The 13,627-nt window shown below is 43.9% G+C and overlaps 1 long non-coding RNA gene across 1 annotated transcript; it reads left to right on the top strand.

Annotated features, from left to right (window-relative positions):
- The first annotated feature begins 11,660 nt into the window (after positions 1–11,660).
- On the top strand, positions 11,661–13,168 carry LOC123750541 (uncharacterized). Its single transcript, XR_011226286.1, has 3 exons — positions 11,661–12,438; positions 12,587–12,715; positions 13,096–13,168. It is a non-coding gene; the product is annotated as an uncharacterized lncRNA (long non-coding RNA).
- Positions 13,169–13,627: the final 459 nt, after the last annotated feature.

Below are 13,627 nucleotides of genomic sequence, written 5' to 3'. Positions count from 1 at the left end.
TGCCAAATGCTTAATGCACAGACTACCCTATTCCAGTAGCTGAAGTTTTAACTTTTTAGACACTCAACCCACCAGGAGACTCGAACACTGGCCAACAAGGTGGCAGTTGCATGCTGTATCCACTACACCATACTTCAAAGCCATAAGAGAGGTAGGAATTCTGGGGTATTTAAAACCAGAACTCCAATCCTCTCCCAGGCAATGAGATAGTGTGGGACCTCTAATGCTCTTTCATCGGTTCCTGTTATATGGGAAAACTCAGTGCCAAATGCTTAATGCACAGACTACCCTATTCCAGTAGCTGAAGTTTATAACTTTTTAGACACTCAACCCACCAGGAGACTCGAACACTGGCCAACAAGGTGGCAGTTGCATGCTGTATCCACTACACCATACTTCAAAGCCATAAGAGAGGTAGGAATTCTGGGGTATTTAACCAACCAGAACTCCAATCCTCTCCCAGGCAATGAGATAGTGTGGGACCTCTAATGCTCTTTCATCGGTTCCTGTTATATGGGAAAACTCAGTGCCAAATGCTTAATGCACAGACTACCCTATTCCAGTAGCTGAAGTTTATAACTTTTTAGACACTCAACCCACCAGGAGACTCGAACACTGGCCAACAAGGTGGCAGTTGCATGCTGTATCCACTACACCATACTTCAAAGCCATAAGAGAGGTAGGAATTCTGGGGTATTTAACCAACCAGAACTCCAATCCTCTCCCAGGCAATGAGATAGTGTGGGACCTCTAATGCTCTTTCATCGGTTCCTGTTATATGGGAAAACTCAGTGCCAAATGCTTAATGCACAGACTACCCTATTCCAGTAGCTGAAGTTTATAACTTTTTAGACACTCAACCCACCAGGAGACTCGAACACTGGCCAACAAGGTGGCAGTTGCATGCTGTATCCACTACACCATACTTCAAAGCCATAAGAGAGGTAGGAATTCTGGGGTATTTAACCAACCAGAACTCCAATCCTCTCCCAGGCAATGAGATAGTGTGGGACCTCTAATGCTCTTTCATCGGTTCCTGTTATATGGGAAAACTCAGTGCCAAATGCTTAATGCACAGACTACCCTATTCCAGTAGCTGAAGTTTATAACTTTTTAGACACTCAACCCACCAGGAGACTCGAACACTGGCCAACAAGGTGGCAGTTGCATGCTGTATCCACTACACCATACTTCAAAGCCATAAGAGAGGTAGGAATTCTGGGGTATTTAACCAACCAGAACTCCAATCCTCTCCCAGGCAATGAGATAGTGTGGGACCTCTAATGCTCTTTCATCGGTTCCTGTTATATGGGAAAACTCAGTGCCAAATGCTTAATGCACAGACTACCCTATTCCAGTAGCTGAAGTTTATAACTTTTTAGACACTCAACCCACCAGGAGACTCGAACACTGGCCAACAAGGTGGCAGTTGCATGCTGTATCCACTACACCATACTTCAAAGCCATAAGAGAGGTAGGAATTCTGGGGTATTTAACCAACCAGAACTCCAATCCTCTCCCAGGCAATGAGATAGTGTGGGACCTCTAATGCTCTTTCATCGGTTCCTGTTATATGGGAAAACTCAGTGCCAAATGCTTAATGCACAGACTACCCTATTCCAGTAGCTGAAGTTTATAACTTTTTAGACACTCAACCCACCAGGAGACTCGAACACTGGCCAACAAGGTGGCAGTTGCATGCTGTATCCACTACACCATACTTCAAAGCCATAAGAGAGGTAGGAATTCTGGGGTATTTAACCAACCAGAACTCCAATCCTCTCCCAGGCAATGAGATAGTGTGGGACCTCTAATGCTCTTTCATCGGTTCCTGTTATATGGGAAAACTCAGTGCCAAATGCTTAATGCACAGACTACCCTATTCCAGTAGCTGAAGTTTATAACTTTTTAGACACTCAACCCACCAGGAGACTCGAACACTGGCCAACAAGGTGGCAGTTGCATGCTGTATCCACTACACCATACTTCAAAGCCATAAGAGAGGTAGGAATTCTGGGGTATTTAACCAACCAGAACTCCAATCCTCTCCCAGGCAATGAGATAGTGTGGGACCTCTAATGCTCTTTCATCGGTTCCTGTTATATGGGAAAACTCAGTGCCAAATGCTTAATGCACAGACTACCCTATTCCAGTAGCTGAAGTTTATAACTTTTTAGACACTCAACCCACCAGGAGACTCGAACACTGGCCAACAAGGTGGCAGTTGCATGCTGTATCCACTACACCATACTTCAAAGCCATAAGAGAGGTAGGAATTCTGGGGTATTTAACCAACCAGAACTCCAATCCTCTCCCAGGCAATGAGATAGTGTGGGACCTCTAATGCTCTTTCATCGGTTCCTGTTATATGGGAAAACTCAGTGCCAAATGCTTAATGCACAGACTACCCTATTCCAGTAGCTGAAGTTTATAACTTTTTAGACACTCAACCCACCAGGAGACTCGAACACTGGCCAACAAGGTGGCAGTTGCATGCTGTATCCACTACACCATACTTCAAAGCCATAAGAGAGGTAGGAATTCTGGGGTATTTAACCAACCAGAACTCCAATCCTCTCCCAGGCAATGAGATAGTGTGGGACCTCTAATGCTCTTTCATCGGTTCCTGTTATATGGGAAAACTCAGTGCCAAATGCTTAATGCACAGACTACCCTATTCCAGTAGCTGAAGTTTATAACTTTTTAGACACTCAACCCACCAGGAGACTCGAACACTGGCCAACAAGGTGGCAGTTGCATGCTGTATCCACTACACCATACTTCAAAGCCATAAGAGAGGTAGGAATTCTGGGGTATTTAACCAACCAGAACTCCAATCCTCTCCCAGGCAATGAGATAGTGTGGGACCTCTAATGCTCTTTCATCGGTTCCTGTTATATGGGAAAACTCAGTGCCAAATGCTTAATGCACAGACTACCCTATTCCAGTAGCTGAAGTTTATAACTTTTTAGACACTCAACCCACCAGGAGACTCGAACACTGGCCAACAAGGTGGCAGTTGCATGCTGTATCCACTACACCATACTTCAAAGCCATAAGAGAGGTAGGAATTCTGGGGTATTTAACCAACCAGAACTCCAATCCTCTCCCAGGCAATGAGATAGTGTGGGACCTCTAATGCTCTTTCATCGGTTCCTGTTATATGGGAAAACTCAGTGCCAAATGCTTAATGCACAGACTACCCTATTCCAGTAGCTGAAGTTTATAACTTTTTAGACACTCAACCCACCAGGAGACTCGAACACTGGCCAACAAGGTGGCAGTTGCATGCTGTATCCACTACACCATACTTCAAAGCCATAAGAGAGGTAGGAATTCTGGGGTATTTAACCAACCAGAACTCCAATCCTCTCCCAGGCAATGAGATAGTGTGGGACCTCTAATGCTCTTTCATCGGTTCCTGTTATATGGGAAAACTCAGTGCCAAATGCTTAATGCACAGACTACCCTATTCCAGTAGCTGAAGTTTATAACTTTTTAGACACTCAACCCACCAGGAGACTCGAACACTGGCCAACAAGGTGGCAGTTGCATGCTGTATCCACTACACCATACTTCAAAGCCATAAGAGAGGTAGGAATTCTGGGGTATTTAACCAACCAGAACTCCAATCCTCTCCCAGGCAATGAGATAGTGTGGGACCTCTAATGCTCTTTCATCGGTTCCTGTTATATGGGAAAACTCAGTGCCAAATGCTTAATGCACAGACTACCCTATTCCAGTAGCTGAAGTTTATAACTTTTTAGACACTCAACCCACCAGGAGACTCGAACACTGGCCAACAAGGTGGCAGTTGCATGCTGTATCCACTACACCATACTTCAAAGCCATAAGAGAGGTAGGAATTCTGGGGTATTTAACCAACCAGAACTCCAATCCTCTCCCAGGCAATGAGATAGTGTGGGACCTCTAATGCTCTTTCATCGGTTCCTGTTATATGGGAAAACTCAGTGCCAAATGCTTAATGCACAGACTACCCTATTCCAGTAGCTGAAGTTTATAACTTTTTAGACACTCAACCCACCAGGAGACTCGAACACTGGCCAACAAGGTGGCAGTTGCATGCTGTATCCACTACACCATACTTCAAAGCCATAAGAGAGGTAGGAATTCTGGGTATTTAACCAACCAGAACTCCAATCCTCTCCCAGGCAATGAGATAGTGTGGGACCTCTAATGCTCTTTCATCGGTTCCTGTTATATGGGAAAACTCAGTGCCAAATGCTTAATGCACAGACTACCCTATTCCAGTAGCTGAAGTTTATAACTTTTTAGACACTCAACCCACCAGGAGACTCGAACACTGGCCAACAAGGTGGCAGTTGCATGCTGTATCCACTACACCATACTTCAAAGCCATAAGAGAGGTAGGAATTCTGGGGTATTTAACCAACCAGAACTCCAATCCTCTCCCAGGCAATGAGATAGTGTGGGACCTCTAATGCTCTTTCATCGGTTCCTGTTATATGGGAAAACTCAGTGCCAAATGCTTAATGCACAGACTACCCTATTCCAGTAGCTGAAGTTTATAACTTTTTAGACACTCAACCCACCAGGAGACTCGAACACTGGCCAACAAGGTGGCAGTTGCATGCTGTATCCACTACACCATACTTCAAAGCCATAAGAGAGGTAGGAATTCTGGGGTATTTAACCAACCAGAACTCCAATCCTCTCCCAGGCAATGAGATAGTGTGGGACCTCTAATGCTCTTTCATCGGTTCCTGTTATATGGGAAAACTCAGTGCCAAATGCTTAATGCACAGACTACCCTATTCCAGTAGCTGAAGTTTATAACTTTTTAGACACTCAACCCACCAGGAGACTCGAACACTGGCCAACAAGGTGGCAGTTGCATGCTGTATCCACTACACCATACTTCAAAGCCATAAGAGAGGTAGGAATTCTGGGGTATTTAACCAACCAGAACTCCAATCCTCTCCCAGGCAATGAGATAGTGTGGGACCTCTAATGCTCTTTCATCGGTTCCTGTTATATGGGAAAACTCAGTGCCAAATGCTTAATGCACAGACTACCCTATTCCAGTAGCTGAAGTTTATAACTTTTTAGACACTCAACCCACCAGGAGACTCGAACACTGGCCAACAAGGTGGCAGTTGCATGCTGTATCCACTACACCATACTTCAAAGCCATAAGAGAGGTAGGAATTCTGGGGTATTTAACCAACCAGAACTCCAATCCTCTCCCAGGCAATGAGATAGTGTGGGACCTCTAATGCTCTTTCATCGGTTCCTGTTATATGGGAAAACTCAGTGCCAAATGCTTAATGCACAGACTACCCTATTCCAGTAGCTGAAGTTTATAACTTTTTAGACACTCAACCCACCAGGAGACTCGAACACTGGCCAACAAGGTGGCAGTTGCATGCTGTATCCACTACACCATACTTCAAAGCCATAAGAGAGGTAGGAATTCTGGGGTATTTAACCAACCAGAACTCCAATCCTCTCCCAGGCAATGAGATAGTGTGGGACCTCTAATGCTCTTTCATCGGTTCCTGTTATATGGGAAAACTCAGTGCCAAATGCTTAATGCACAGACTACCCTATTCCAGTAGCTGAAGTTTATAACTTTTTAGACACTCAACCCACCAGGAGACTCGAACACTGGCCAACAAGGTGGCAGTTGCATGCTGTATCCACTACACCATACTTCAAAGCCATAAGAGAGGTAGGAATTCTGGGGTATTTAACCAACCAGAACTCCAATCCTCTCTCAGGCAATGAGATAGTGTGGGACCTCTAATGCTCTTTCATCGGTTCCTGTTATATGGGAAAACTCAGTGCCAAATGCTTAATGCACAGACTACCCTATTCCAGTAGCTGAAGTTTATAACTTTTTAGACACTCAACCCACCAGGAGACTCGAACACTGGCCAACAAGGTGGCAGTTGCATGCTGTATCCACTACACCATACTTCAAAGCCATAAGAGAGGTAGGAATTCTGGGGTATTTAACCACCAGAACTCCAATCCTCTCCCAGGCAATGAGATAGTGTGGGACCTCTAATGCTCTTTCATCGGTTCCTGTTATATGGGAAAACTCAGTGCCAAATGCTTAATGCACAGACTACCCTATTCCAGTAGCTGAAGTTTATAACTTTTTAGACACTCAACCCACCAGGAGACTCGAACACTGGCCAACAAGGTGGCAGTTGCATGCTGTATCCACTACACCATACTTCAAAGCCATAAGAGAGGTAGGAATTCTGGGGTATTTAACCAACCAGAACTCCAATCCTCTCTCAGGCAATGAGATAGTGTGGGACCTCTAATGCTCTTTCATCGGTTCCTGTTATATGGGAAAACTCAGTGCCAAATGCTTAATGCACAGACTACCCTATTCCAGTAGCTGAAGTTTATAACTTTTTAGACACTCAACCCACCAGGAGACTCGAACACTGGCCAACAAGGTGGCAGTTGCATGCTGTATCCACTACACAATACTTCAAAGCCATAAGAGAGGTAGGAATTCAGGGGTATTTAACCAACCAGAACTCCAATCCTCTCCCAGGCAATGAGATAGTGTGGGACCTCTAATGCTCTTTCATCGGTTCCTGTTATATGGGAAAACTCAGTGCCAAATGCTTAATGCACAGACTACCCTATTCCAGTAGCTGAAGTTTATAACTTTTTAGACACTCAACCCACCAGGAGACTCGAACACTGGCCAACAAGGTGGCAGTTGCATGCTATATCCACTACACCATACTTCAAAGCCATAAGAGAGGTAGGAATTCTGGGGTATTTATCCAACCAGAACTCCAATCCTCTCCCAGGCAATGAGATAGTGTGGGACCTCTAATGCTCTTTCATCGGTTCCTGTTATATGGAAAAACTCAGTGCCAAATGCTTAATTCACAGACTACCCTATTCCAGTAGCTGAAGTTTCTAACTTTTTAGACACTCAACCCACCAGGAGACTCGAACACTGGCCAACAAGGTGGCAGTTGCATGCTGTATCCACTACACCATACTTCAAAGCCATAAGAGAGGTAGGAATTCTGGGGTATTTAACCAACCAGAACTCCAATCCTCTCCCAGGCAATGAGATAGTGTGGGACCTCTAATGCTCTTTCATCGGTTCCTGTTATATGGGAAAACTCAGTGCCAAATGCTTAATGCACAGAATACCCTATTCCAGTAGCTGAAGTTTATAACTTTTTAGACACTCAACCCACCAGGAGACTCGAACACTTGCCAACAAGGTGGCAGTTGCATGCTGTATCCACTACACCATACTTCAAAGCCATAAGAGAGGTAGGAATTCTGGGGTATTTAATCAACCAGAACTCCAATCCTCTCCCAGGCAATGAGATAGTGTGGGACCTCTAATGCTCTTTCATCGGTTCCTGTTATATGGGAAAACTCAGTGCCAAATGCTTAATGCACAGACTACCCTATTCCAGTAGCTGAAGTTTATAACTTTTTAGACACTTAACCCACCAGGAGACTCGAACACTGGCCAACAAGGTGGCAGTTGCATGCTGTATCCACTACACAATACTTCAAAGCCATAAGAGAGGTAGGAATTCAGGGGTATTTAACCAACCAGAACTCCAATCCTCTCCCAGGCAATGAGATAGTGTGGGACCTCTAATGCTCTTTCATCGGTTCCTGTTATATGGGAAAACTCAGTGCCAAATGCTTAATGCACAGAATACCCTATTCCAGTAGCTGAAGTTTATAACTTTTTAGACACTCAACCCACCAGGAGACTCGAACACTTGCCAACAAGGTGGCAGTTGCATGCTGTATCCACTACACAATACTTCAAAGCCATAAGAGAGGTAGGAATTCTGGGGTATTTAACCAACCAGAACTCCAATCCTCTCCCAGGCAATGAGATAGTGTGGGACCTCTAATGCTCTTTCATCGGTTCCTGTTATATGGGAAAACTCAGTGCCAAATGCTTAATGCACAGAATACCCTATTCCAGTAGCTGAAGTTTATAACTTTTTAGACACTCAACCCACCAGGAGACTCGAACACTTGCCAACAAGGTGGCAGTTGCATGCTGTATCCACTACACCATACTTCAAAGCCATAAGAGAGGTAGGAATTCTTGGGTATTTAACCAACCAGAACTCCAATCCTCTCCCAGGCAATGAGATAGTGTGGGACCTCTAATGCTCTTTCATCGGTTCCTGTTATATGGGAAAACTCAGTGCCAAATGCTTAATGCACAGAATACCCTATTCCAGTAGCTGAAGTTTATAACTTTTTAGACACTCAACCCACCAGGAGACTCGAACACTTGCCAACAAGGTGGCAGTTGCATGCTGTATCCACTACACAATACTTCAAAGCCATAAGAGAGGTAGGAATTCTGGGGTATTTAACCAACCAGAACTCCAATCCTCTCCCAGGCAATGAGATAGTGTGGGACCTCTAATGCTCTTTCATCGGTTCCTGTTATATGGGAAAACTCAGTGCCAAATGCTTAATGCACAGACTACCCTATTCCAGTAGCTGAAGTTTATAACTTTTTAGACACTCAACCCACCAGGAGACTCGAACACTGGCCAACAAGGTGGCAGTTGCATGCTGTATCCACTACACCATACTTCAAAGCCATAAGAGAGGTAGGAATTCTGGGGTATTTAACCAACCAGAACTCCAATCCTCTCCCAGGCAATGAGATAGTGTGGGACCTCTAATGCTCTTTCATCGGTTCCTGTTATATGGGAAAACTCAGTGCCAAATGCTTAATGCACAGACTACCCTATTCCAGTAGCTGAAGTTTATAACTTTTTAGACACTCAACCCACCAGGAGACTCGAACACTGGCCAACAAGGTGGCAGTTGCATGCTGTATCCACTACACCATACTTCAAAGCCATAAGAGAGGTAGGAATTCTGGGGTATTTAACCAACCAGAACTCCAATCCTCTCCCAGGCAATGAGATAGTGTGGGACCTCTAATGCTCTTTCATCGGTTCCTGTTATATGGGAAAACTCAGTGCCAAATGCTTAATGCACAGACTACCCTATTCCAGTAGCTGAAGTTTATAACTTTTTAGACACTCAACCCACCAGGAGACTCGAACTCTGGCCAACAAGGTGGCAGTTGCATGCTGTATCCACTACACCATACTTCAAAGCCATAAGAGAGGTAGGAATTCTGGGGTATTTAACCAACCAGAACTCCAATCCTCTCCCAGGCAATGAGATAGTGTGGGACCTCTAATGCTCTTTCATCGGTTCCTGTTATATGGGAAAACTCAGTGCCAAATGCTTAATGCACAGACTACCCTATTCCAGTAGCTGAAGTTTATAACTTTTTAGACACTCAACCCACCAGGAGACTCGAACACTGGCCAACAAGGTGGCAGTTGCATGCTATATCCACTACACCATACTTCAAAGCCATAAGAGAGGTAGGAATTCTGGGGTATTTATCCAACCAGAACTCCAATCCTCTCCCAGGCAATGAGATAGTGTGGGACCTCTAATGCTCTTTCATCGGTTCCTGTTATATGGAAAAACTCAGTGCCAAATGCTTAATTCACAGACTACCCTATTCCAGTAGCTGAAGTTTCTAACTTTTTAGACACTCAACCCACCAGGAGACTCGAACACTGATCAACAAGGTGGCAGTTGCATGCTGTATCCACTACACCATACTTCAAAGCCATAAGAGAGGTAGGAATTCTGGGGTATTTAACCAACCAGAACTCCAATCCTCTCCCAGGCAATGAGATAGTGTGGGACCTCTAATGCTCTTTCATCGGTTCCTGTTATATGGGAAAACTCAGTGCCAAATGCTTAATGCACAGAATACCCTATTCCAGTAGCTGAAGTTTATAACTTTTTAGACACTCAACCCACCAGGAGACTCGAACACTTGCCAACAAGGTGGCAGTTGCATGCTGTATCCACTACACCATACTTCAAAGCCATAAGAGAGGTAGGAATTCTGGGGTATTTAACCAACCAGAACTCCAATCCTCTCCCAGGCAATGAGATAGTGTGGGACCTCTAATGCTCTTTCATCGGTTCCTGTTATATGGGAAAACTCAGTGCCAAATGCTTAATGCACAGAATACCCTATTCCAGTAGCTGAAGTTTATAACTTTTTAGACACTCAACCGACCAGGAGACTCGAACACTGGCCAACAAGGTGGCAGTTGCATGCTGTATCCACTACACCATCCTTCAAAGCCATAAGAGAGGTAGGAATTCTGGGGTATTTAACCAACCAGAACTCCAATCCTCTCCCAGGCAATGAGATAGTGTGGGACCTCTAATGCTCTTTCATCGGTTCCTGTTATATGGGAAAACTCAGTGCCAAATGCTTAATGCACAGACTACCCTATTCCAGTAGCTGAAGTTTATAACTTTTTAGACACTCAACCCACCAGGAGACTCGAACACTGGCCAACAAGGTGGCAGTTGCATGCTGTATCCACTACACCATACTTCAAAGCCATAAGAGAGGTAGGAATTCTGGGGTATTTAACCAACCAGAACTCCAATCCTCTCCCAGGCAATGAGATAGTGTGGGACCTCTAATGCTCTTTCATCGGTTCCTGTTATATGGGAAAACTCAGTGCCAAATGCTTAATGCACAGACTACCCTATTCCAGTAGCTGAAGTTTATAACTTTTTAGACACTCAACCCACCAGGAGACTCGAACTCTGGCCAACAAGGTGGCAGTTGCATGCTGTATCCACTACACCATACTTCAAAGCCATAAGAGAGGTAGGAATTCTGGGGTATTTAACCAACCAGAACTCCAATCCTCTCCCAGGCAATGAGATAGTGTGGACCTCTAATGCTCTTTCATCGGTTCCTGTTATATGGGAAAACTCAGTGCCAAATGCTTAATGCACAGACTACCCTATTCCAGTAGCTGAAGTTTATAACTTTTTAGACACTCAACCCACCAGGAGACTCGAACACTGGCCAACAAGGTGGCAGTTGCATGCTGTATCCACTACACAATACTTCAAAGCCATAAGAGAGGTAGGAATTCAGGGGTATTTAACCAACCAGAACTCCAATCCTCTCCCAGGCAATGAGATAGTGTGGGACCTCTAATGCTCTTTCATCGGTTCCTGTTATATGGGAAAACTCAGTGCCAAATGCTTAATGCACAGAATACCCTATTCCAGTAGCTGAAGTTTATAACTTTTTAGACACTCAACCCACCAGGAGACTCGAACACTTGCCAACAAGGTGGCAGTTGCATGCTGTATCCACTACACAATACTTCAAAGCCATAAGAGAGGTAGGAATTCTGGGGTATTTAACCAACCAGAACTCCAATCCTCTCCCAGGCAATGAGATAGTGTGGGACCTCTAATGCTCTTTCATCGGTTCCTGTTATATGGGAAAACTCAGTGCCAAATGCTTAATGCACAGAATACCCTATTCCAGTAGCTGAAGTTTATAACTTTTTAGACACTCAACCCACCAGGAGACTCGAACACTTGCCAACAAGGTGGCAGTTGCATGCTGTATCCACTACACCATACTTCAAAGCCATAAGAGAGGTAGGAATTCTGGGGTATTTAACCAACCAGAACTCCAATCCTCTCCCAGGCAATGAGATAGTGTGGGACCTCTAATGCTCTTTCATCGGTTCCTGTTATATGGGAAAACTCAGTGCCAAATGCTTAAGGTGGCGTTATAATTGTTTGGCCGAAAAAATTCGGCCAAACACGAAAAATTTATAAAAATACTACAACGTTCTGGCAACACCGTGGTGCAAACCGTTTAATGTTATGATAATAAATAACGTAATTAGAGCAAATTTTCCAGCCGCAATTGCCCGAAATCTGGTCCTCGCGGCTCGGGTGCGCCGTAGGGTGATGCGTCATACGTTGTAAGCGTCTAGTATTTCGCAATAGAGTGGAGAATATCTTGTTATGCATATACAAATTATAAACACACTCGCTGGCAACTGTCTTCTGTGAGAGGGAGGGGCTATAATCCGATTACTCTGGCTTAGTCACCCTCTCAGTGTCTGTGCCGGCGGTCGCATGCCTGACGCGCTCGCACAGATCGTATTTTCTTGCATATACTGCACAATGGATATAGTATCGGACAAGAAGAAAGCTCTAAAGGCAAGAGCTCTACGTGTTAGCCAAGTAAAGAAGGAGCGTAAAGCCACACTGAGGCAAAACAAGAGTTCCCTTGAGTGAAGAGAGAGGGCAGCCTCCCGCCCCCACAACACACTACCTCGCCTCACACCCAGGCACCCACACCTCCTGTGGCACCTGCCACACCTCTGTGGCACCTGCCACACCTCCTGCTGCACCTGCCACACCACCTGTGGCACCTGCCACACCACCTGCGGCACCTGCCACTCAAGATCTTAGACCTGCAACTCAAGACGTTCTCCCTCTTGATGTTGCAAGATGTTGCATATTTCAGACCAATTATATTAGGTTAGTATGTATTATGTTTTATATCTTGATATCTTGATCTATATCATAAATAATTGTAAATATAAAGCTGCTGTCTTTTTTTTTATTTATTTTTTTTTTTTTTTTTTATTTTTTTTTTAATAATTTTTTTTTTTTTTTTTTTTATCAGGCGATCTTCATGGAACTTACACACCTTACTGAAGGAATGCCAATCTACAAGGGTGGTAATTTTGATTGAAATTGGTAGTTCATCAACCTCAGCCAAAGGTGGCTGAACTTTGACCTTCATTTTTTACAGGTAACTAATTTGCAACTATATGGTTGAATAACTTTTTTATTTATTATTCAATTTACATGGAACTTGCACATTATATGTAGAGTCTGTGCCTCTAAAAACTCAAGTTATATATTTCCCCTAAGATCATTTATTGATTTTATATATATTTATAAACATCATTTTGTTGCATAATTTTTTGGGTGAACTTTGAAAATTTGTATTATTGCACTAAATAGGTTTGGGATAATAATGCCACTAGACAACCTTTATTATATAGTATTGTGATAGCTGAGTATCATAGAAATAATATCAGTTGATATTTGTATTTGTTATATCAACTTTAAAACATGTAAAAAAATGGTTAAAAAAAGTTTTTTTTTTTTTTCTCCCTCTCTATTTAGGCTGCGATGCTGAAACTTGGACCACTTGCAGCCCTCTTCACGTGTAACACGTCAATAAATTTTCATTGCACTAGAACAACTTTTATGAACCCTAACTATCGCCCCCTTAATGCACAGAATACCCTATTCCAGTAGCTGAAGTTTATAACTTTTTAGACACTCAACCCACCAGGAGACTCGAACACTTGCCAACAAGGTGGCAGTTGCATGCTGTATCCACTACACAATACTTCAAAGCCATAAGAGAGGTAGGAATTCTGGGGTATTTAACCAACCAGAACTCCAATCCTCTCCCAGGCAATGAGATAGTGTGGGACCTCTAATGCTCTTTCATCGGTTCCTGTTATATGGGAAAACTCAGTGCCAAATGCTTAATGCACAGAATACCCTATTCCAGTAGCTGAAGTTTATAACTTTTTAGACACTCAACCGACCAGGAGACTCGAACACTGGCCAACAAGGTGGCAGTTGCATGCTGTATCCACTACACCATCCTTCAAAGCCATAAGAAAGGTAGGAATTCTGGGGTATT

This window comes from Procambarus clarkii, unplaced genomic scaffold (assembly GCF_040958095.1).
Source record: "Procambarus clarkii isolate CNS0578487 unplaced genomic scaffold, FALCON_Pclarkii_2.0 HiC_scaffold_108, whole genome shotgun sequence".
Classification (NCBI taxonomy): Eukaryota; Metazoa; Arthropoda; class Malacostraca; order Decapoda; family Cambaridae; genus Procambarus; species Procambarus clarkii.
This window is presented reverse-complemented; position numbering and strand designations above follow the sequence as displayed.